This window comes from Gossypium arboreum, chromosome 6 (assembly GCF_025698485.1).
Source record: "Gossypium arboreum isolate Shixiya-1 chromosome 6, ASM2569848v2, whole genome shotgun sequence".
Taxonomy (NCBI): Eukaryota; Viridiplantae; Streptophyta; class Magnoliopsida; order Malvales; family Malvaceae; genus Gossypium; species Gossypium arboreum.
In genome coordinates this window covers 80,372,369-80,398,762 of record NC_069075.1, presented here as the reverse complement: position 1 = coordinate 80,398,762, position 26,394 = coordinate 80,372,369, and the positions used below count along the sequence as shown (strand labels likewise).

The 26,394-nt window shown below is 37.2% G+C and overlaps 2 long non-coding RNA genes across 2 annotated transcripts; both read left to right on the top strand.

Annotated features, from left to right (window-relative positions):
• Nucleotides 1-1,330: 1,330 nt before the first annotated feature.
• On the top strand, nucleotides 1,331-9,425 carry LOC128293907 (uncharacterized). Its single transcript, XR_008284036.1, has 3 exons — nucleotides 1,331-1,468; nucleotides 2,387-2,428; nucleotides 9,185-9,425. It is a non-coding gene; the product is annotated as an uncharacterized LOC128293907 (long non-coding RNA).
• Nucleotides 9,426-16,309: 6,884 nt separating this feature from the next.
• On the top strand, nucleotides 16,310-25,949 carry LOC128293890 (uncharacterized). The gene is made up of 2 exons (XR_008284010.1): nucleotides 16,310-16,456; nucleotides 25,801-25,949. It is a non-coding gene; the product is annotated as an uncharacterized LOC128293890 (long non-coding RNA).
• The last annotated feature ends 445 nt before the right edge of the window (nucleotides 25,950-26,394 follow it).

Sequence of the window (26,394 nt, the reverse complement as noted above, 5' to 3'; positions counted from 1 at the left end):
TCCTAGGGTGGCAGGATACTACAGAAGGTTTGTGGAAGGTTTTTCTGTGATCGCAGCACCTCTGACAAAACTCATAAGAAAAGGAGTACCGTTTGTATAGACTGAGAAGCAGCAGGAAGCTTTTGAGAAGTTGAAGAAAGTTCTAACTAAAGCACCTGTGTTGATTCAGCCAGAGTCTGGGAAGGATTTTAGTGTGTACAGTGACGCATCACACGTGGGTTTGGGCTATGTGTTAATGTAAGAGGGTAAGGTGGTTGCATATGCATCACGACAGCTTAAGCCTCATGAAGGAAACTATTTGACTCATGATTTAGAGTTGGCAGCAGTGATATTTGCACTTAAGATTTGGAGACATTACTTGTACAGAGAAAGGTGTATTATATACACTGACCATAAGAGTCTTAAGTATTTGTTGACTCAGAAGGAGCTGAACCTTAGGCAAAGGAGATGGATTGAGTTGCTTAAGGATTATGACTGTTCGATCGAGTATCACCCAAGTAAGGCTAATGTGGTAGCCGATGCTCTAAGTCGTAGAGTCAGATTCGATCCGAGAGCAATGTTTGCTCGTCGAGTCTCAGATGATGATGGAAGTCTGGTGAGTTGCAAGTGAGGCCAACTGGGTGGATCAGATTAAGGAAAAACAGTTGAATGATGAGTCTTTGGTCGCTCGTTTTCAACAAGTTAAGAAAGGGGAAACTTCTGAGTTTGGGAGCCAGAAGAGACGATGCAACAGCAATACCCTCATCTGTTTGGATTAGGTAAATTTCGAGGATGAAATTTCTTTAAGGAGGGTAGAGTTGTAACGCCCCAATTTTCGGGAATTCTGTGAATGTTGGCATAGGTTTAATTATGTTAGTGGGCCTCTAGAAAGCCCAAACTTAAGATAGAACCCGACAATTTTAGTTAATTTTTTTTCCATAAGAAAAAGGGGGTGAAATTATGAAATAGGACCTATGTGAAAATGTTTGAAAATGCTATAGGCTAAATTGAAGTGGCCAAATAAATAGGAGTGCAAAATAGGAGGATTTGCATGACAAACCTTCCATTTTACATGAAGTGGCCGATCATCATGTTGTTGTAGACAAAATGTACACTTGATATCCATAATTTATGGTACAAATTGATACAAATTGATAATAGGTTAGGTAAATGTTCCATGATAATAGGTTAGGTAAATGTTCCATGATAATGGGTTAGGTAAATGTTTCATGATAATAGGTTAGGTAAATGGATAATGGGTTAGGTAAATGTTTCATGATAATGGGTTAGGTAAATGTTTCATGATAAGAATTTCATGTCTTTTGTATTAAAGAATTAAATGAATGAATTATGAAATTTTATTAAAATAAAAAGGGGTGAAAAGAACAAAGTTTTGTCCATCATTGTTCATCATAGTTGAAAGTTAGAGAAGAGAAAGGAGAGGAGAAAGCTCTTGAGTATTCGGTCATTAGGAGGAGGAAAATTGAAGGTAAGTTCTTGGTACCTTGCTTCTATTTTAAGGTTCATGAGTTCTTCTTGATTCTACCTTAACTCTTGAAGTATATTTTGATTTTTAGTTGTGTTGTGAGCATTTAGTCATGAATTAAAATGAAGGAAAATGGTTGTTGTTTCATGTTCTTTTGATGAAAAAAGGAAGATAGGTGAAGTTGAGCCAAACAAATGAGCATGCATGTGCCTTAGATGCTAAAGGGAAAAATCGGCTAACATGTTGTGCTTTAAAATGATGAAATGGAGATTATACTTAAGTAAAATCATAGATATGTGATGATTGATTGGTGATATACATGTTTAAATAACATCCATGCAAGGTATGTGTGAAAGAGTGATTTGGTAATAAATCTGCTTGGGACAGAAAGCAGTAATGTGACTTTGGAAAATCACCATAAATTGTGGGAGAAGAATTAGAAGCTGAATAAATTATGTAATTAAAGATTATTGAGTGTAGTTTCTAATGAAATAAACAAGAATATATTTTGAATTCTGTACAATGAGAAATTTGATTCGTAATGAAGGGTGGTCAGATTAGCCAAACAGAGAAACATGGGAAACTTTGAGAAAATTATGGTATTGATTGGCTAAACCAAAAATTCTGAAAATTTTATGGATAGAAGATATATGAGTCTATTTTCAGGGAAAATTAACGGAACTTGATTTGGAGTTTCGTAGCTCTAGTTATAAATAATTTAGTGACTATTGCTCAGGAAGATAGCTTGCAGTGAAATTATGATTATGTGGTAAACATTGACAAAAATTTGTTAATGAGTTGCTTATTAATTTCTTATAAGCTTACTATGATCTGTAGGTGTGGTTGGCCGAATATTTTAAAGGGTTAATACGTAGTTTGTATTTGACTAGTTAGATTAACGTGTTAGTAATCCAATTGTAGGCGGTTCGTGTGTGGATCTCGTCAGCATATTGTCGCAAATAGGTGTGTAACTGACACCCTCTCATAGACTAGATTGGGAAAAGCGAAATCTCAAAAGTCGGTATTTTGGGAATTTGCAAGTGTGCGAATGCTCGTAAGATAGTTGGGTTTGTATATTTGGTAATCTAAAGTAATAAACTGCGAAGACGCGTGATTTCGTACATTTTGATAATTTGGGCTTAATGGGCCAAAGATCGGGTTCATGGGCCAATGGGCCCAATTCGTAAGTATCTTGTGATAAGTGTTCGATTGTGCGTAAATAGTTAGGATATGCATGAAAACGCTAAAAGTAGCTAAATTACTATAATACCCCTATGTATGGAAAATTACTATTATACCCTAGGTGTAAAATTACCGTTATACCCCTAGGGTTAATTTTGACTGAAAAGCATGACGATCGATTACGTATGATGTATGCCATGATTATATATCATTGCATGGGGACATGGGTTATATTATGGAGGAAGCGTTCTGGTGGCTATGCCACAAATATCTGATCTGGTGGCTCTGCCACAAATATTTGATCTGGTGGCTCTGCCACAAATATCTAATCTGGTGGCTCTGCCACATATATCTGTTCTGGTGGCCCTACCACGATTGTCTGTATCTGGTGACTCTGTCACATTATCTGTTCTGGCAGCCATGCTGCAAATTCTATGGTGTGTAGCGGTTGGGTGGGTCGAGTAGTCTCCCACATGGTGTAATGTATGATGCACGGGGTGTTATGGATGAATCTGGGTTGGGTTTACGCATAAACATGTAATATCTTTTACGTTACATTATGGGCCTATGGGCTTTATTCGAATTGCATTCGGCTAAGGCCAACTTATTCTATTTTTGTGGTTTGAGTGATATAGGCTATGGTTGGGTTATTTTATACACCGAGTTTCCCAAACTCACCCTTTTATTTTCATCCATGTGAAATCCCCAACCATAGTGGGCTTAGAGTCGTGAGGAATTGGAGTGGGCATCTGCTCGAAAGTTTGATTTTCTTCGGTGAACTGGACATCCTTTTATTTACGTTTGAAGTTTTGGGTTTTCAAATGTAATAAGGCCGCTTAATTATTTTTGATGGTTTTATATGTATTACTAAGATAGGTAATACTTATTTTAACTGTTGAAATTGGTTAGCTTTAGGGCGCGTTTCCAAAAACAACAGTTGATTTCAAAATAGCACGACAACAAGCAAAGCTTCCGCAATGAAAGTATTTTCCAAAATTAATCACTTTTCCTAAAAATGACTTAATCAAATTGGTTTCTAGAAATATCCATGACGTTAAAGCGTGGCAATGGCGGTATGCATGTCTAAGATTGGATCCGAAGGAGCTTGGTACTTAGCAATCCGATGGACTCACCACCTCTTTTCGGTTTCCTACGGTGCATGACTTCCATTCACTTTAACCTTTAATGAATTAATCTTTTGAACATCAAGTACGATTTTACGGACTTAGAATGGAAATTTTTTTTACGTTTTGATGTGCCATGCCGGATTCTACCATAACTTCGGGCGGGTTTGGGGTGCTACACTTAGTGGTATCGAGCCTAGGTTACAATAGCTCTTTGTGGAATGGGTTTACAAAATTTAGATATTCGAAAACAAAATTTTATAAAGAATGCGAAAACTCGATTTTCAAAATTTAGATCTTTAGAAGGTGGCGTTAGAATCTCGGCTCAAGTCTATAAGTATTCGAATTTTTAGAATATTTTCTGAATTATCTGTCTGCATACTAAAATCTGCTAGGATACTCTAGATAGGATGATCTGAAACCATAGGAAAATCGATAAGAAATCAAGCGTAACTAGACTTGATTCTGCGAAAACAAACTACGAACTCTTATCGATTCATAAAACATCCGTAATAAATCTTGGAATATTAATTGATGCATAAAAATTAGTAATCAAGATAATACGATATGAGTACAAGAGGCCGTGGACGGAGCCGAGGAAGTGCTCGAGCGAGATCTTCGTCTTCGAGACATATGCTGGCGGTGGATGCACCAGTACCATTGGCAACAGAGGTAAAGTCTCATGACCGCGGTGCCGAGGATGGTGCCCTCTCACAGGCAATGCTTCGTGTTCTGGAAAGGGTTGCTGGGGCAAGTATGGGCAACGGAATTCGGGGATCTATTTCTGAACGAATTCAGGCTAACGGAGCAGAGATCTTTAGGGGCGTATCTGGTATAGCCCCGAATGTGGCGGAATATTGGTTGGAGGCCACAGAATGGATTATGGACAACTTGGACTACTCTGAGGAGATTGTGAGTGGGGTATTTGTACTAAGTCCTTTGGGTCACTCGGTTAGGGTAGACAAACTATATAGGGATGTACCCTTAGAAACTCAAGGTAAGATTTTCCCTGGAGATCTGATGGAGTTACCATTCAGAGAGTTTGATCTTATTTTGGAAATGGACTGGCTTGTTAAGCATAAAGCGACTCTGGATTGTGCTACTAAACGAATGGTGTTAAGGACCACAAAGGATGAGGAGGTTATGGTGATAGGTGAGCGAAGGGATTATTTGTCCAATATGGTATCGGCATTAAGAGCCGAAAAGTGGATTCGGAAAGGTTGTGAGGTCTATTTGGCATTTGTAAGTCAGTCAGAAGAGGAGGGACTGACAGTGGATAAGGTTAGGACCGTAAAGGAGTTCTAAGATATTTTTTCGGAAGAGCTTCCAGGATTGCCTCCGAACCGAAAAGTTGAGTTTGGAATAGATTTGTTGCTCGGAACGGCGCTGTGTCCATCGCACCGTATAGGATGGCACCAAGTAGTTAGTGGAGTTAAAGGCTCAAATTCAAGAGTTGTTGGATAGGGGCTTTATTAGGCCAAGCGTGTCTCCATGGGGAGCACCGGTGCTATTCGTGAAAAAGAAGGATGGTGCGATGCGGATGTACATTGATTATCGCCAGTTGAACAAACCGACGATTAATAATAAGTATCCACCGCCAAGGATTGACAATCTATTCGACCGACTTAGAGGAGCTTCGTATTTTCCAAGATCGACCTTCGATCTGGATATCATCGATTAAGGGTCAAGGAGGTAGATATCCATAAGGCGGCATTCGGGACTCGGTATGGTCATTACGAGTTTCGGTTATGCCATTTGGATGATTTAACGCTCTGCGGCATTTATGGATTTGATGAATCGTGTGTTCCAACCATTTTAGATCGGTTCATAGTTGTCTTTATTGGCGATATCTGGTATATTCTCGGCGAAGCGAAACATGATGAGCATCTCCGTATAGTGTTTGAAAGTGTTAAGGAGAAGGAACTCTTTGCGAAGTTCAGCAAGTCTGAACTTTGGTTGAGGAGGTAACCTTCTTAGGATATGCGGTCTCTGTAGAAGGGATTAAGGTGGACCCTCGAAGATTAAAGCAATTTTGGAGTGGAAGCCACCTAGGACCGTGGTCGAAATCTGAAGTTTCCTAGGGTGGCGGGATACTCTGAAGGTTTGTGGAAGGTTTTTACGTGATCGCAGCACCTCGACAAAACTCATAAGAAAAGGAGTACCGTTTGTATAGATCGAGAAGCGCGAGGAAGCTTTTGAGAAGTTGAAGAAAGTTCTAACTAAAGCACTGTGTTGATTCACCAGAGTCTGGGAAGGATTTTAGTGTGTACAGTGACGCATCACACATGGGTTTGGGCTATGTGTTAATGTAAGAGGGTAAGGTGGTTGCATATGCATCACGACGACTTAAGCCTCATGAAGGAAACTATTTGACTCATGATTTAGAGTTGGCGCGATGATATTTGCACTTAAGATTTGGAGACATTACTTGTACAGAGAAAGGTGTATTATATACACGACCATAAGAGTCTTAAGTATTTGTTGACTCGAAGGAGCTGAACCTTAGGCAAAGGAGATGGATTGAGTTGCTTAAGGATTATGACTGCTCGATCGAGTATCACCCAAGCAAGGCTAATGTGGTAGCCGATGCTCTAAGTCGTAGAGTCAGATGTCGATCTCGAGAGCAATGTTTGCTCGTCTGAGTCATATGATGATGGAAGTCTGTTGGTGAGTTGCAAGTGAGGCCAACCTAGGTGGATCGATTAAGGAAAAAGCAGTTGAATGATGAGTCTTTGGTCGCTCGTTTTCAACAAGTTAAGAAAGGGAAACTTCGAGTTTGGGAGCGAAGAGAGCGATGCAACAACAATACCCTCATCTGTTTGGATTAGGTAAATTTCGAGGATGAAATTTCTTTAAGGAGGGTAGAGTTATAACGCCCAATTTTCGGGAATTACGTGAATGTTGGCATAGGTTTAATTATGTTAGTGGGCCTCTAGAAAGCCCAAACTTAAGATAGAACCCGACAATTTTAGTTAATTTTTTTCCATAAGAAAAGGGGTGAAATTATGAAATAGGACCTATGTGAAAATGTTTGAAAATGCTATAGGCTAAATTGAAGTGGCCAAATAAATAGGAGTGCAAAATAGGAGGATTTGAATGACAAACCTTCCATTTTACATGAAGTGGCCAGTCATCATGTTGTTGTAGACAAAATGTACACTTGATATCCATAATTTATGGTACAAATTGATACAAATTGATAATAGGTTAGGTAAATGTTCCATGATAATAGGTTAGGTAAATGTTCCATGATAATGGGTTAGGTAAATGTTTCATGATAATAGGTTAGGTAAATGGATAATGGGTTAGGTAAATGTTTCATGATAATGGGTTAGGTAAATGTTTCATGATAAGAATTTCATGTCTTTTGTATTAAAGAATTAAATGAATGAATTATGAAATTTTATTAAAATAAAAGGGTGAAAAGAACAAAGTTTTGTCCATCATTGTTCATCATAGTTGAAAGTTAGAGAAGAGAAAGGAGAGGAGAAAGCTCTTGAGTATTCGGTCATTAGGAGGAGGAAAATTGAAGGTAAGTTCTTGGTACCTTGCTTCTATTTTAAGGTTCATGAGTTCTTCTTGATTCTACCTTAACTCTTGAAGTATATTTTGATTTTTAGTTGTGTTGTGAGCATTTAGTCATGAATTAAAATGAAGGAAAATGGTTGTTGTTTCATGTTCTTTTGATGAAAAAAGGAAGATAGGTGAAGTTGAGCCAAACAAATGAGCATGCATGTGCCTTAGATGCTAAAGGGAAAAATCGGCTAACATGTTGTGCTTTAAAATGATGAAATGGAGATTATACTTAAGTAAAATCATAGATATGTGATGATTGATTGGTGATATACATGTTTAAATAACATCCATGCAAGGTATGTGTGAAAGAGTGATTTGGTAATAAATCTGCTTGGGACAGCAGCAGTAATGTGACTTTGGAAAATCACCATAAATTGTGGGAGAAGAATTAGAAGCTGAATAAATTATGTAATTAAAGATTATTGAGTGTAGTTTCTAATGAAATAAACAAGAATATATTTTGAATTCTGTACAATGAGAAATTTGATTCGTAATGAAGGGTGGTCAGATTAGCCAAACAGAGAAACATGGGAAACTTTGAGAAAATTATGGTATTGATTGGCTAAACCAAAATTCTGAAAATTTTATGGATAGAAGATATATGAGTCTATTTTCAGGGAAAATTAACGGAACTTGATTTGGAGTTTCGTAGCTCTAGTTATAAATAATTTAGTGACTATTGCTCAGGAAGATAGCTTGCAGTGAAATTATGATTATGTGGTAAACATTGACAAAAATTTGTTAATGAGTTGCTTATTGATTTCTTATAAGCTTACTATGATCTGTAGGTGTGGTTGGCCGAATATTTTAAGGGGTTAATACGTAGTTTGTATTTGACTAGTTAGATTAACGTGTTAGTAATCCAATTGTAGGCGGTTCGTGTGTGGATCTAAATCAAGATATTGTCGCAAATAGGTGTGTAACTGACACCCTCTCATAGACTAGATTGGGAAAAGCCGAAATGCCGAAAAGTCGGTATTTTGGGAATTTGCAAGTGTGCGAATGCTCGTAAGATAGTTGGGTTTGTATATTTGGTAATCTAAAGTAATAAACTGCAGTACGCGTGATTTCGTACATTTTGATAATTTGGGCTTAATGGGCCAAAGATCGGGTTCATGGGCCAACGGCCCAATTCGTAAGTATCTTGTGAGTAAGTGTTCGATTGTACGTAAATAGTTAGGATATGCATGAAAACGCTAAAAGTAGCTAAATTACTATAATACCCTATGTATGGAAAATTACTTTTATACCCCTAGGTGTAAAATTACCGTTATACCCTAGGGTTAATTTTGGTGAAAAGCATGACGATCGATTACGTATGATGTATGTCATGATTATATATCATTGCATGGGGACATGGGTTATATTATGGAGGAAGCGTTCTGGTGGCTATGCCACAAATATCTGATCTGGTGGCTCTGCCACAAATATTTGATCTGGTGGCTCTGCCACAAATATCTAATCTGGTGGCTCTGCCACATATATCTGTTCTGGTGGCCCTACCACAATTGTCTGTATCTGGTGACTCTGTCACATTATCTGTTCTGGCAGCCATGCTGCAAATTCTATGGTGTGTAGCGGTTGGGTGGGTCGAGTAGTCTCCCACATGGTGTAATTTGATGCACGGGGTGTTATGGATGAATCTGGGTTGGGTTTCTGCATAAACATGTAATATCTTTTCTGTTCTGTTATGGGCCTATGGGCTTTATTCTGAATTCTGTTCTGGGCTAAGGCCAACTTATTCTATTTTTGTGGTTTGAGCTGATATAGGCTATGGTTGGGTTATTTTATACACTGAGTTTCCCCAAACTCACCCCTTTTATTTTCATCCATGCAGGAAATCCCCAACCATAGTGGGCTTAGAGCTGTGAGGGAATTCGGAGTGGGCATCTGTTCTGAAAGTTTGATTTTCTTCTGGTGAACTGGACATCCTTTTATTTACGTTTGAAGTTTTGGGTTTTCAAATGTAATAAGGCCGCTTAATTATTTTTGATGGTTTTTATATGTATTACTAAGATAGGTAATACTTATTTTAACTGTTGAAATTGGATAGCTTTAGGGCGCGTTTTCAAAAACAACAGTTGATTTCAAAATAGCACGACAACAAGCAAAGCTTCCGCAATGAAAGTATTTTCCAAAATTAATCACTTTTCCTAAAAATGACTTAATCAAATCGGTTTCCTAGAAATATCCATGACGTTAAACTGTGGCAATGGCGGTATGCATGTCTAAGATTGGATCCGAAGGGAGCTTGGTACTTAAGCAGTCCGATGGACTCACCACCTCTTTTTCGGTTTCCTACCTGGTGCACAGCTTCCATTCACTTTAACCTTTAATGAATTAATCTTTTGAACATCAAGTACGATTTTTGGACTTAGAATGGAAATTTTTTTTTTACGTTTTTGATGTGCCATGCCGGATTCGGCCATAACTTCTGGGCCGGGTTTGGGGTGCTACACTTAGTGGTATCAGAGCCTAGGTTACAATAGCTCGGCTGTGGAATGGGTTTACAAAATTTAGACTGTAACACCCCGAACCCGAGACCATCGCCGGTGTCAGACACGAGGGGTTAACAAGCCAAGTTCACATGTTTTGCCCACCAATTTGGCATTTCCAGTCAGGCTGGAAGACTGCATCACCGTCGCCTTAAAAATCATATCTCGAGTTTCAAAACTCGGAAACTGGTTTCGTAAATTTTCCCTGAATTTAGACTCATATATCCATACATGGATTTATTTCTAGAATTTTTGGTCGGGCCAATTGGTACAGTTTATTAGTTAAAGTCACCCATGTTACAGGGATTGACTGCTCTGACCTTCTCGCGGTATAACTTGAATATCTCTCTGTACAGGGATTTAATTCTGGTGCCGTTTGTTTCTAATGAAACTAGACTCAAAATGGAATCTTTACATATAAGGTATGTCTCCTAATTCTTTCTGGATAATTTACAGTGAATTTTTAAAGTTGCGACAGGGGACCCAGAAACCATTCTGGCCCTGTTTCACAATAGCTTCAATATCTCTTAACATGTAACTCCTATGATCATTTCGCTTCTTCCATATGAAAATAGACTCATTAAGGTTCATTTACATAGCTTATTCACTATTTAATACCATTCCTACAATTTTGGTGATTTTCACATTCACATCACTGCAGCTGGCAGCATCTGTTTTAAGGTAGGTCTTATCTATTTTTGTAGTCTCCATCAACCAACTAGTCTTGCCATACATAGGTTCACATATGATCATTTTAACCATACCAATGGCTGATCATGTGACCAACACTCCCATTTCGATCCATAATCACATCATGACACCATATATATACATTCAAACCACAAATAGTCTAAGTTCATGCTTCCTTTTACGAGCCATTTTCGCATGGCCGTATACATATACATCGCCACATTTTTAAACCAACAAGGGGTAGTCCTATACATGCCATTTCAAAGTTCAACCAAAATTTATACCAAAATAGAGGCGTGGATAGTGTGGATGACTTCGACTTTATTGATCCCGAATCCGTTTGCTATCGGCGAAATCTATAAAACAGAGAGCCAAAGCAACGGGTAAGCATTTTATGCTTAGTAAGTCTCAAGGAATATAATCAGCTTTAATTAAAGCAATACATTCACATAACCAAATGCATCATTTCATTAATGCACATTCACATAATCGTACTTACTTCACCATCCCAACACTTATGTTCATACACAAATAACGGCTTCATTAAGGCCGATAACTCGCTCCATCATAGGAGCGGATATTCATACGCTCTTACTCCTAGCGCGCAAAGCACACACCGCACTTACCTTGTCATTGGGAAATTTCACAAGTGCATTAGCTGAAATTTTCCAGCAAGCTTATAATTTTCAAATCACATACCTTCGGAGTTTAACCGGACGTCGCTACTCGTTCAATCGCCGGGACATAGCCCGGTTATGGTAACCCGCACCAAGGCCTCACGGGACTTAACCCGGATATCACGATTTGGACAAATGCCTTTGGTCTTAGCCCGGATTTAACAACTTGCACGAATGCCTTGGTCTTAGCCGGATATAGCTACTAGCACAATTGCCTTGGTCTTAACCGGATATAATTTTCAGCATAATTGTCTTGGGCTTAGCCCGGATATCATTCAATTTCTCATGCACACATACATCAATAATCATTGGACATACATATTTCATTTTCCTTACTAAGGCTCAAACACAATTATAATCATTAGCATATTCGCCTTGGGACTTAGCAGGGTGGAATTCAAATACTCATACACACATAATCAATAATCATACACATCCATATTTCATCTCACATAATTCAAGTAAGGTCACTTCTTGAGGACTTACCTCGGATGTTGTCGAACGGCTTTTACGGCTATTCGATCACTTTTTCCTTCCCTTGTCCAATTGTGGACCTCTTAGCTCTTGAGCTAATTCAAGCAAATTCAATTTATTAAAACCTCATTGTGCTAGCTTATGGCGAATATGACAAGGAATTTAAATGGTCATATGGCCACTCTTTAGCTTGAATACACAATGGTCATGCACATTTTATACTACATCAAGCAATTCAATACAATTTATTTGAGCATCAAGGAAATGCTAAGGCCTTCAATAGGCTACCCAAGGCCGAATATTCATGTACATGTTGAGGCCAATTATGCACTTAATACCTCACAAAAACAGCATGCATTTTACTAGTTAATGCTTTGCATATTGTGGCTCAAAACTTATAATATAGCATCAAGCACTTATATGTGTGCTAGCCGATTTGTGCTTGCAATTTCACAATTATTCTTCAACATCTTCTTCTTTAAACAAACTTATTCATCACTTCCTTCATAACCAAAACATCATGTGCAAACATATATATACATATATGAGCATGGCGAATTTCAAGGTGTCCATAGCCATCCAAAACACAAATTTTAACTAACATGCAAGAAGCATGAACCATGCTCATGAATGCATCATGGCGAATATGACAATCATGCTCCTTTTCAACTTCAATCATGATAAAACAAAAGAAAGCTCAAAATCTTACTCAAGAGTAGACAATCCATCATTGCATGCATCATCATCAAGCTTCACACTTAGCATGCAATGGCTTTATCACCATAACAACTTTGGCCAAATACCATTTCCATGGCTTAACAAAGATTTGAGCCATGGCTAACATGCACATCAAGTTAGCAACCAAAACATGCATGAAACTCCTAACACAACCTCATACATACCTTAATCTTGATGCAAACTTAGCCAAATCTCCTTCTAGATCTCTTCCAAACCAAGCATGAAGCAAAAATCCTCCTTCTTCCTTAGTTTTGGCTCAAAGAAAGGATGAACAAAATTTTTTCTTTCCTTCTCTACAACTCACGGCAATGGGGGATTACCATACTCACACACATTTTTTTTTCATTTTTTATCACCCATACACCTTTGTTTATTATTTCACCCTAATGCACCAACAAAACATGTTTCATGACATGTTTAGCCCATCCTCCTTGTCATGGCCGGCCACCACCTATAAAGGGGAATTTGACATGCAAGTCCATTATTTTGCATGCATGCTTTAATTAGTCATCACACATTTCCCTATCATACTTTCAAAGTTCATTACTAAGTCCTTTCTTGTGGAATTCACCCTTATAACACTAAATCAATCATCATAAAATGTCATACATGAGCACACACATATTATAGGCATCAAAATAAATTTTTAATTATTTTTATGCCTCGGTTTTGTGGTCCCGAGACCACCTTCCGACTAGGGTCAATTTTAGGCTGTCACATAGATATTCGAAAACAAAAATTTTATAAAGAATGCGAAAAACTCGATTTTCAAAATTTAGATCTTTAGAAGGTGGCGTTCCGAATCTCCGGCTCAAGTCTATAAGTATTCTGAATTTTTCTGAATATTTTCCTGAATTATCTGTCTGTACTAAAATCCTGCTAGGATACTCTAGATAGGATGATACTGAAACCATAGGAAAATCTGATAAGAAACTGAAACTGTAACTAGACTTCGATTCTGCGAAAACAAACTCGAACTCTTTATGTCGATTCATAAAACATCGTAATAAATCTTGGAATATTAATTAATGCATAAAAATTCGTAATCAAGATAATACGATATGAGTACAAGAGGCCGTGGGCGGAGCCGAGGAAGTGCTCGGCGAGATCTTCGTCTTGAGACATATGCCGGTGGATGCACCAGTACCATTGGCAACTGAGGTAAAGTCTCATGATCGCGGTGCCGAGGATGGTGCCCTCTCACAGGCAATGCTTCGTGTTCTGGAAAGGGTTGCTGGGGCAAGTATGGGCAACGAATTGGGGATCTATTTCGAACAATTGAGCTAACAGGCAGAGATCTTTAGGGCGATCTGGTATAGCCCGAATGTGGCGGAATATTGGTTGGAGGCCACGAAGCGGATTATGGACAACTTGGACTACTCGAGGAGATTGTGAGTGGGGTATTTGTACTAAGTCCTTTGGGTCACTCGGTTAGGGTAGACAAACTATATAGGGATGTACCCTTAGAAACTCAAGGTAAGATTTTCCCTGGAGATCTGATGGAGTTACCATTCAGAGAGTTTGATCTTATTTTGGAAATGGACTGGCTTGTTAAGCATAAAGCGACTCTGGATTGTGCTACTAAACGAATGGTGTTAAGGACCACAAAGGATGAGGAGGTTATGGTGATAGGTGAGCGAAGGGATTATTTGTCCAATATGGTATCGGCATTAAGAGCCGAAAAGTGGATTCAGAAAGGTTGTGAGGTCTATTTGGCATTTGTAAGTCAGTCAGAAGAGGAGGGACTGACAGTGGATAAGGTTAGGACCGTAAAGGAGTTCTAAGATGTTTTTTTGGAAGAGCTTCGAGATTGCCTCGAACCGAAAAGTTGAGTTTGGAATAGATTTGTTGCTCGAGCAGCGCTTTGTGTCCATCGCACCGTATAGGATGGCAACCAAGTAGTTAGTGGAGTTAAAGGCTCAAATTCAAGAGTTGTTGGATAGGGGCTTTATTAGGCCAAGCGTGTCTCCATGGGGAGCACCAGTGCTATTCGTGAAAAAGAAGGATGGTACGATGCGGATGTACATTGATTATCGCCAGTTGAACAAACTGACGATTAATAATAAGTATCCACTGCCAAGGATTGACAATCTATTCGACCAGCTTAGAAGAGCTTCTGTATTTTCCAAGATCGACCTTCGATCTGGATATCATCAGTTAAGGGTCAAGGAGGTAGATATCCATAAGACGGCATTCAGGACTCGGTATGGTCATTACTAGTTCCTGGTTATGCCATTTGGACTGACGAACGCTCCTGCAGCATTTATGGATTTGATGAATCGTGTGTTTCAACCATTTTTAGATCAGTTCGTAGTTGTCTTTATTGACGATATCCTGGTATATTCTGAAACTGAAGCGAAACATGATGAGCATCTCCGTATAGTGCTGCGAGTGTTAAGGGAGAAGGAACTCTTTGCGAAGTTCAGCAAGTCTGAACTTTGGTTGAGGGAGGTAACCTTCTTAGGATATGCGGTCTCTGCCGAAGGGATTAAGGTGGACCCTCGAAAGATTGAAGCAATTTTGGAGTGGAAGCCACCTAGGACTGTGTCGGAAATACGAAGTTTCCTAGGACTGGCAGGATACTACAGAAGGTTTGTGGAAGGTTTTTCTGTGATCGCAGCACCTCTGACAAAACTCATAAGAAAAAGAGTACCGTTTGTATAGACTGAGAAGCAGCAGGAAGCTTTTGAGAAGTTGAAGAAAGTTCTGACTAAAGCACCTGTGTTGATTCAGCCAGAGTCTGGGAAGGATTTTAGTGTGTACAGTGACGCATCACACGTGGGTTTGGGCTATGTGTTAATGTAAGAGGGTAAGGTGGTTGCATATGCATCACGACAGCTTAAGCCTCATGAAGGAAACTATTTGACTCATGATTTAGAGTTGGCAGCAGTGATATTTGCACTTAATATTTGGAGACATTACTTGTACAGAGAAAGGTGTATTATATACACTGACCATAAGAGTCTTAAGTATTTGTTGACTCAGAAGGAGCTGAACCTTAGGCAAAGGAGATGGATTGAGTTGCTTAAGGATTATGACTGTTCGATTGAGTATCACCCAAGCAAGGCTAATGTGGTAGCCGATGCTCTAAGTCGTAGAGTCAGATTCGATCCGAGAGCAATGTTTGCTCGTCTGAGTCTCAGATGATGATGGAAGTCATTGGTGAGTTGCAAGTGAGGCCAACCTGGTGGATCAGATTAAGGAAAAACAGTTGAATGATGAGTCTTTGGTTGCTCGTTTTCAACAAGTTAAGAAAGGGGAAACTTCTGAGTTTGGGAGCCAGAAGAGACGATGCAACAGCAATACCCTCATCTGTTTGGATTAGGTAAATTTCGAGGATGAAATTTCTTTAAGGAGGGTAGAGTTGTAACGCCCCAATTTTCGGGAATTCTGTGAATGTTGGCATAGGTTTAATTATGTTAGTGGGCCTCTAGAAAGCCCAAACTTAAGATAGAACCCGACAATTTTAGTTAATTTTTTTTCCATAAGAAAAAGGGGGTGAAATTATGAAATAGGACCTATGTGAAAATGTTTGAAAATGCTATAGGCTAAATTGAAGTGGCCAAATAAATAGGAGTGCAAAATAGGAGGATTTGCATGACAAACCTTCCATTTTACATGAAGTGGCCAGTCATCATGTTGTTGTAGACAAAATGTACACTTGATATCCATAATTTATGGTACAAATTGATACAAATTGATAATAGGTTAGGTAAATGTTCCATGATAATAGGTTAGGTAAATGTTCCATGATAATGGGTTAGGTAAATGTTTCATGATAATAGGTTAGGTAAATGGATAATGGGTTAGGTAAATGTTTCATGATAATGGGTTAGGTAAATGTTTCATGATAAGAATTTCATGTCTTTTGTATTAAAGAATTAAATGAATAAATTATGAAATTTTATTACAAGAAAAAAGGGTGAAAAGAACAAAGTTTTGTCCATCTTTGTTCATCATAGCTGAAAGTTAGAGAAGAGAAAGGAGAGGAGAAAGCTCTTGAGTATTCGGTCATTAGGAGGAGGAAAATTGAAGGTAAGTTCTTGGTACCTTGCTTCTATTTTGAGGTTCATGAGTTCTTCTTGATTCTACCTTAACTCTTGAAGTATATTTTGATTTTTAGTTGTGTTGTGAGCATTTAGTCATGAATTAAAATGAAGGAAATGGTTGTTGTTTCATGTTCTTTTGATGAAAAATGGAAGATAGGTGAAGTTGAGCCAAACAAATGAGCATGCATATGCCTTAGATGCTAAAGGGAAAAATCGGCTAACATGTTGTGCTTTAAAATGATGAAATGGAGATTATACTTGAGTAAAATCATAGATATGTGATGATTGATTGGTGATATACATGTTTAAATAACATGCATGCAAGGTATGTGTGAAAGAGTGATTTGGTAATAAATCTGCTTGGGACAGAGCGATAACGTGACTTTGGAAAATCACCATAAATTGTGGGAGAAGAATTAGAAGCTAAATAAATTATGTAATTAAAGCTTATTGAGTCTAGTTTCTAATGAAATAAACAAGAACATATTTTGAATTCTGTACAATGAGAAATTTGATTCGTAATGAAGGGTGGTCGATTAGTCAAACAGAGAAACATGGGAAACTTTGAGAAAATTCTGGTATTGATTGGCTAAACCAAAAATTCTGAAAATTTTATAGATAGAAGATATATGAGAGAAGATATATGAGTCTATTTTCAGGGAAAATTAACGGAACTTGATTTGGAGTTTCGTAACTCGATTATAAATAATTTAGTGACTATTGCTCGGAAGACGACTTGCGGTGAAATTATGATTATGTGGTAAACATTGACAAAAATTGTTAATGAGTTGATTATTGATTTCTTATAAGCTTACTATGATCTGTAGGTGTGGTTGGCCGAATATTGTAAGGGGTTAATATGTAGTTTGTATTTGAATAGTTAGATTAACGTGTTAGTAATCCAATTGTAGGCGGTTCGTGTGTGGATCTCACAAGATATAAATCGCAAATGTGTGTAAATGACACCCTCTCATAGACTAGATTGGTAAAAGCCGTAAAGCTGAAATGCCGAAAAGTCGGTATTTTGGGAATTTGTGAGTGTGCGAATGCTCGTAAGATAGTTGGGTTTGTATATTTGGTAATCTAAAGTAATAAACTGCAGACGCGTGATTTCGTACATTTAGATAATTTGGGCTTAATGGGCCAAAGATCGGGTTCATGGGCCAACGGCCCAATTTAGTAGGTATGTTGTAAGTGTTCGATAGTACGTAAATAGTTAGGATATGCATGAAAACGCAAAAAGTAGCTAAATTACTATAATACCCTATGTATAAAAATTATTGTTATACCCTAGGTGTAAAATTACCGTTATACCCCTAGGGTTAATTTTGGTGAAAAGCATGACGATCGATTACGTATGATGTATGCCATGATTATATATCTTGCATGGGGACATGGGTTATATTATGGAGGAAGCGTTCTGGTGGCTATGCCACAAATATCTGATCTGGTGGCTCTGCCACAAATATCTGATCTGGTGGCTCTGCCACAAATATCTAATCTGGTGGCTCTGCCACATATATCTAATTGTAATATCCTGATTTTGGGCCTAGTCAGAATAGTGGTTTCGTGACCACAAAATCCGAGATAGAAATAATTATTTTATGATTATTTTAAGGTCTATGATATGATTGCATGATTGTGTGAAAATTTCGTGAAGAAATTTTATGCATAAAGTGCTTAAATTGAAATTAGGGACTAAATCGAATAATTTGCAAAACTTGCATTCTAGAAGTTTCTAGTATGAAAATGTTTTGAAATATTAATTAGGAGGTCTTAAATAGAATTTTACCAATTTCTAAGTCTTGGACAAAATTGGACATGGATGGAATTTTGGAAAGTTTAGTAGTAAGGGCATTTTGGTCATTTAGGGGTAAAATGAATTAAAATACAAAATTAAAAGCCAATTTTGCTCATCTTCAACCCCATGGCGAATATAGCAAGGGAAACCATGGCTAGGGTTTTCAAGCTTCCAAGCTCGATTAGCAAGAAAAACTGAAATTCGGGCTAAAATGGGAAAATACCAAGTTGTGGACGAAATGGTAAAAGTAGCCATTTTAGCATACGAGGTAAGTTCATGTGTAAATGTAGTAACATAATTGTCATTTTAAGCAATTTAATGTTGTTTATATGATATGATGCCGATTATTATCATGAAATATTATGCTTTATGGTTATTGTTGAATAATATGTAATTATGTGAATTACTTGATGAGTATGAACTATCACCGAAGTATCGATTTTGATATTCTGTGGAAGACGGAAAAGATGTGAGATCGAGGAAAAAAGCCCGTTTGAACATTAGGAATAGATTAGGATACAAGTGACATGTCACTGGGACATTTGGGCATCCGAACTCGTTGAGTTGAGTCCGAGTTCACTTATGGATGCGAGCATCCGAACTCGTTGAGTTGAGTCCGAGTTCGTGAGATGTAACTAGGCATCCGAGCTCGTTGAGTTGAGTCCGAGTTCACTTATGGATGCGAACGCCCGAGCTCGTTGAGTTGAGTCCGAGTTCGCTTATGGGCGGGTTACATGGTAGCTTGGCTACATATGTGGCACTTATGTGCAAACTTTCCATATATCCGAATTATATTCCGATGTGTTCAACGGGTAAAGTTCTACTGAAATGGAGGAATACTCAAGATGAAAGGGACGTATTGGTAAGTGTTGTGAAATGGGTACTTTGAACAGGTATGTACTTAACCCTCGGGTTGAAAAATCGATATAACAACAATATGGTAAGATGATAAATGAAAATGTGATATGAATGTCTTGGTGATGATTATGCAAATGATGTTTTATGTTTGCTTATATGGTTATGTTACTTGCTATTTGCATGTGAACTTATTAAGAATTTATGCTTACTCCTGCTTTTCATTCCTTGTAGTTTTGACAAGCCACTCGTAAATCGAACGGTCGGAGGCTCGCTCACACTATCCGTATACCATCTTGGCATAATGGCTTGTATATTTTGAGTATGGCATGTATAGCATTATAATCATTTTGTATATATGGTCTTATGATATGGTTATTGAGTGCTGTGGAAATGCTTGGTAATGATTAGCCATTGGAATGGCTAATCATGATCATATTTGGTGTTATGTATGTCAAATTACTAGCTAATCCATGGAAACCATGAAATAGGTAAAATTTACCATAAAATAGATTAAGACAGCAGCAGTGACGTGAGTTTGAAAAATCATTAAAAATAGTAGAGATATAATTAGATGATGAATAAAATATGGAATTAAATAATTATGAGTTTATTTTCATATGAATGGAACAAAATAGGTATATGAGTTATATTTTATGAGATGTTTAAATTTTTGTGAAACAGGGCCAGAGCGATTTCTGGATCCCCTGTTCTGACTTTGGAAATTCACCATAAATTTTACAAAGGTAATTAGAAGCCATGCTTTATATGTACAGATTCCTTATTGAGTGTAGTTTTATTAGAAACAAACCGCATAGTCATTGAAGCTCTGTACAGGGAGATATCTGATTCGTAATAGCCAGAGGTCTGAGTAGTCGAACCCTGAAATAGGGGAGAATTTAACTAATAAACTGTACTAATTGGCCCAACCAAACATTCTATAAAAAAATTAATAGATAGATATATGAGTCTAGTTTCAGGAAAAATTTACGGAATTGGATTTTGAGTTTTGGAAATCGAGATATGATTTTTTAAGCGACTGTGATGCAGTTAGACAACTTGTCTGGAAATTTTAAAATAAATTGTATGAGCTGTTTAAGTAATGAATTAAGTTCGTTAACACCTCGTGTTCGACTCTGGCAATGGTCTCGAGTACGGGGCGTTACATTTAGTGGTATCAGAGCTGGTTTAGTCGGTTCTCGGACTAACGTAGCATGTGTAAAAGTTTAGCTATACATGCCACTGATCTGTGATAGTGTGATGTCTTCCGACGCGTATGAGTACCGTCTTATTTAGACAGGGTACTCTCCAACCGAGCTGCGCCGACCATGTTCAATGTTATGTGAAGGTATTTGAGTAAAATTATGATTATGATAAGTCTCGGTTCAGAAAAGTATGAATAAAAGTTTATGATACATATGTGATAAATATCCATATTTGCTTAATGCTCATATGATGTAGTGTATGTGGCTTACTTGATAAGATGAACGGAATAAATAGAAAGTAGTAGAGGTATGAATAAAGGTCATAATATTATGATACGAATGAAAATGTCCTTGTCTTGATTGGATGTCGAATGTTGATGAAGGTTAATGGTATATAATTTTTATGAGATAAAGGATTATAATGAAATGAACTTATCTATGTTAAATTGTTGGACTAAATTATATGATTGTAATGATGTGTACATGATGATGCACGAAATGAAAGTTGTGATTGTGATGCAAATATCTATGTTTGTTTGGCCTTATATGATGTCATGAGTATGAATTAATTTAATTAAATGAATGGATAAGTAAAGCTATCTAGAAAACATAGAATGTCTCGCATAAGTATATTGTCTAAATGGGACAATAGGAAAATTTGTGTAAGCCAACATGAATGTTGCATTGCTGAATGAATGACATGATTTTGATGATGTTGCTATGATGATGGAAGTTGTGTCATATGTGTATGTATAAGAAAGTCGAGTCGAGGTCCTACAACCCTCCCCTTACCAAGTGGTACTTATAATGGAATTTCATGAGATTTGTATTGAATAAGTTTCCGGTTGAGAACCCAAAGAGTTCGATGATAGAATAATTATAAGTATGATCAGAGATTGACAATGAGCTGATAAGTAAAGTCGAGCCGAGAAAGTATCGGATTGATATAAAGATTATTGGAATTATGCACTTTGTCGGTTAGAGAACGAATTCTCTTTGGTAAATCGAATTACTCGGTGCAAGGTCGAGACAAGTGTAAATCGAAATTTTTTCGAAGCGGCCTTCTTTAGTGAATGGTTTAATATGAAATTTGTGACGACGAACTAGTTGGGGAAATGATATTTGAAATGTGAACTATCTCGAGTGTGATGATTATGACCGGACAGATTTAGCGATCTCTTTTGAGATGTTCTATGTATTTACCCGTTCTCGAAATATTTCTATGGCTATTGATCTTCGAAGAAATTCTTGTTATATGGGAATGTCTTCTAATTTCGTGTTGGATGAAAGCATTGGTAGTCTGACTGGTTTATAATTTATATTGCTCTATTTCATCGGGTATTCTATTTCATTTAAATCGATAAGAATTGATGAGAGAATACGTATGATTTTATGATTCTGTTTCTTCTACTTGATGCTTTATCGATATATATGTTTGGGAAGATATATTGATCTTGTTATATTTGATTTCATGGGATTAAATGATGTTTTCTTCGGACTTTCTTTCTTTGAAGAATTATCTGGGTATTAGTATTTTCTCTATGAGTTTGGTTTTCGATTCTCCGGCATAGTATCGTATCTTGGGTTTCTTTATCCTGGATCTCTTTATTCGGATTTCTTTATTCGGGTTTTCTATCTTGGATTTCTTTATTCGGTTTTCTTGTTATCTTTGTTCTATAATTTGTCAATTATGACTCATGTTCGAAGTACGTTCTTCAGCTTGTGATAATCATGTCAAATATGACTATACTTCTAATTTGATCTTAGTAATGTGGTGATTTTAGTATCGGGATTTTTCTAATTTCTGTGTAAGGATTTGACATTAGTAAAGGCATAGGTGATAAAAGCGCGAGTTTCAGTTGGTATGGTGAATTATTTATTTGAAAGATTTCATGTGACAATTATGTCAGGATTATTTTTCTCAAGTCTGATAATATAATTTCATTTTGTCTTGATAAAAGAGTAAATAGTCCGAATGAGAAGTGTATATTTATTAGAAAGAGTTGGATATTAGTTAAAGTCACTACTGAATGATAAGGTTTTCGTCTTGTGAAAGCTGAAAAGTTTATTACATGTTGACAAAGTTTGGATAGATGAGAATATTGGTAACCGAAGTGTTTGAACTAGACTAGTCTACATTGAGTAAAGACTTCCTGATTTTCAGTAATGTACTGTTGTATGAATTGTGATGTGTTTCAAGACAGTGAGGTAATGTGATAGTTTAGAGCATTCGATGTTACATAAAATCGGAGTTGTTAAAGGGGTTAAAGCCGAGCATTGGGATCTATCAAAATTATCCTTGTCAGTGTTGATATTGGGATGGAAATGAGAAGGATTATTCTTGAGGCCATATCAGAATTATTTCCATGGCGGAAAGAGGAAAATGTGATGTATCCTATTGTTAAATGTTTGGCAAGATCTATAAATCATATCTGTATTGAATGAAGTCCTACTCATCAGATTCATGGAATTTTAGGTCTCTTTGATTTTTGGATTTCTTGGAATTCCGGTCTCCATTAATCAAGTTAAGATCTGGGTTTTATGTCATGATATCATGGGAAACTGAGAAGGGTTGAAAATTTAAGAACAGTTGAGAGTTGAGACTGTAAGCTTTTAGATCATATGAGAAATTGAAGAGATGTATTGGAGGTACAGTCTAAGTGCAAGTTCTTTGGCACCGAATATGAGATTAAAAGTGAAGACCACTTTTCTGGTAAGATTTTCGGGGACAAAAATCCCTAAAGGGGGGGAGAGTTGTAATATCCTGATTTTGGGCCTAGTCAGAATAGTGGTTTCGTGACCACAAAATCCGAGGTAGAAATAATTATTTTATGATTATTTTAAGGTCTATGATATGATTGCATGATTGTGTGAAAATTTCGTGAAGAAATTTTATGCATAAAGTGCTTAAATTGAAATTAGGGACTAAATCGAATAATTTGCAAAACTTGCATTCTAGAAGTTTCTAGTATGAAAATGTTTTGAAATATTAATTAGGAGGTCTTAAATAGAATTTTACCAATTTCTAAGTCTTGGACAAAAATTGGACATGGATGGAATTTTTGGAAAGTTTAGTAGTAAGGGCATTTTGGTCATTTAAGGGTAAAATGAATTAAAATACAAAATTAAAAGCCAATTTTGCTCATCTTCAACCCCATGGCCGAATATAGCAAGGAGAAACCATGGCTAGGGTTTTTCAAGCTTCCAAGCTCGATTAACAAGGAAAACTGAAATTCGGGCTAAAATGGGGAAAATACCAAGTTGTGGACGAAATGGTAAAAGTAGCCATTTTCGCATACGAGGTAAGTTCATGTGTAAATGTAGTAACATAATTGTCATTTTAAGCAATTCAATGTTGTTTATATGATATGATGCCGATTATTATCATGAAATATTATGCTTTGTGGTTATTGTTGAATAATATGTAATTATGTGAATTACTTGATGAGTATGAACTATCACCGAAGTATCGATTTCGATATTCCGTGGAAGACGGAAAAGATGTGAGATCGAGGAAAAAAGCCCGTTTGAACCTTAGGAATAGATTAGGATACAAGTGACATGTCACTGGGACATTTGGGCATCCGAACTCGTTGAGTTGAGTCCGAGTTCACATATGGATGCGAGCATCCGAACTCGTTGAGTTGAGTCCGAGTTCGTGAGATGTAACTAGGCATCTGAGCTCGTTGAGTTGAGTCCGAGTTCACTTATGGATGCGAACGCCCAAGCTCGTTGAGTTGAGTCCGAGTTCGCTTATGGGCGGGTTACATGGTAGCTTGGCTACATATGTGGCACTTATGTGCAAACTTTCCATATATCCGAATTATATTCCGATGTGTTCAACGGGTAAAGTTCTACTGAAATGGAGGAATACTCAAGATGAAAGGGACGTATTGGTAAATGTTGTGAAATGGGTACTTTGAACAGGTATGTACTTAACCCTCGGGTTGAAAAATCGATATAACAACAATATGGTAAGATGATAAATGAAAATGTGATATGAATGTCTTGGTGATGATTATGCAAATGATGTTTTATGTTTGCTTATATGGTTATGTTACTTGCTATTTGCATGTGAACTTATTAAGAATTTATGCTTACTCCCTCCTTTTCATTCCTTATAGTTTTGACAAGCCAGCTCGGAAATCGGGAACGGTCGGAGGCTCGCTCACACTATCCGTATACCATCTTGGCATAATGGCTTGTATATTTTGAGTATGGCATGTATAGCATTATAATCATTTTGTATATATGGTCTTATGATATGGTTATTGAGTGCTGTGGAAATGCTTGGTAATGATTAGCCATTGGAATGGCTAATCATGATCATATTTGGTGTTATGTATGTCAAATTACTAGCTAATCCATGGAAACCATGAAATAGGTAAAATTTACCATAAAATAGATTAAGACAGCAGCAGTGACGTGAGTTTGAAAAATCATTAAAAATAGTAGAGATATAATTAGATGATGAATAAAATATGGAATTAAATAATTATGAGTCTGTTTTCATATGAATGGAACAAAACAGGTATATGAGTTATATTTTATGAGATGTTTAAATTTTTGTGAAACAGGGCCAGAGCGATTTCTGGATCCCCTGTTCTGACTTTGGAAATTCACCATAAATTTTACAAAGGTAATTAGAAGTCATGCATTATATGTACAGATTCCTTATTGAGTGTAGTTTTATTAGAAACAAACGGCATAGTCATTGAAGCTCTATACAGGGAGATATCTGATTCGTAATAGCCAGAGGTCAGAGTAGTCAAACCCTGAAACAGGGGAGACTTTAACTAATAAACTGTACTAATTGGCCCAACCAAACATTCTATGAAAAAATTAATAGATAGATATATGAGTCTAGTTTCAGGAAAAATTTACGGAATTGGATTTTGAGTTTTGGAACTCGATATATGATTTTTAAAGCGACTGTGATGCAGTTAGACAGCTTGTCTGGAAATTTTAAAATAAATTGTATGAGCTGTTTAAGTAATGAATTAAGTCCGTTAACACCTCGTGTTCGACTCTGGAAACGGTCTCGAGTACGGGGCGTTACATATCTGTTCTGGTGGCCCTGCCACGATTATCTGTATCTGGTGGCTCTGCCACATATATCTGTTCTGGTGGCCCTGCCACGATTATCTGTATCTGGTGACTCTGTCACATTATTCATTCGCGACCATGCTGCAAATTCTGTGGTGTGTAGCGGTTGGGTGGGTCGAGTAGTCTCCCCACATGGTGTAACGCTGGTACGGGGGTGTTATGGATGAATCTGGGTTGGGTTTCTGCATAAACATGTAATATCTGTTCTGTTCTGTTATGGGCCTATGGGTTTTATTCTGAATTCTGTTCTGAGCTAAGGCCAACTTATTCTATTTTTGTGGTTTGAGCTGATATAGGCTATGGTTGGGTTATTTTATACACTGAGTTTCCCCAAACTCACCCCTTTTATTTTCATCCACGCAGGAAATCCCCAACCATAGTGGGCTTGGAGTTGTGAGGGAATTCGGAGTGGCCACCCGTTCTGAAAGTTTGATTTTCTTCTGGTAAACTGGACATCCTTTTATTTACGTTTGAAGTTTTGGGTTTTCAAATGTAATAAGGCCGCTTAGTTATTTTTGATGGTTTTTATATGTATTACTAAGATAGGTAATACTTATTTTAACTGTTGAAATTGGATAGCTTTAGTTCGCGTTTTCAAAAACAACAGTTGATTTCAAAATAACACGACAACAAGCAAAGCTTCCGCAATGAAAGTATTTTCCAAAATTAATCACTTTTCCTAAAAATGACTTAATCAAATCGGTTTCCTAGAAATATCCATGACGTTAAAGTGTGGCAATGGCGGTATGCATGTCTAGGATTGGATCCGAAGGAGCTTGGTACTTAAGCGATTCGATGGACTCACCACCTCTTTTCCGGTTTCCTACCGGTGCATGACTTCCATTCACTTTAACCTTTAATGAATTAATCTTTTGAACATCAAGTACGATTTTCTGGACTTAGAATGGAAATTTTTTTTTACGTTTTTGATGTGGCATGCCAGATCCGGCCATAACT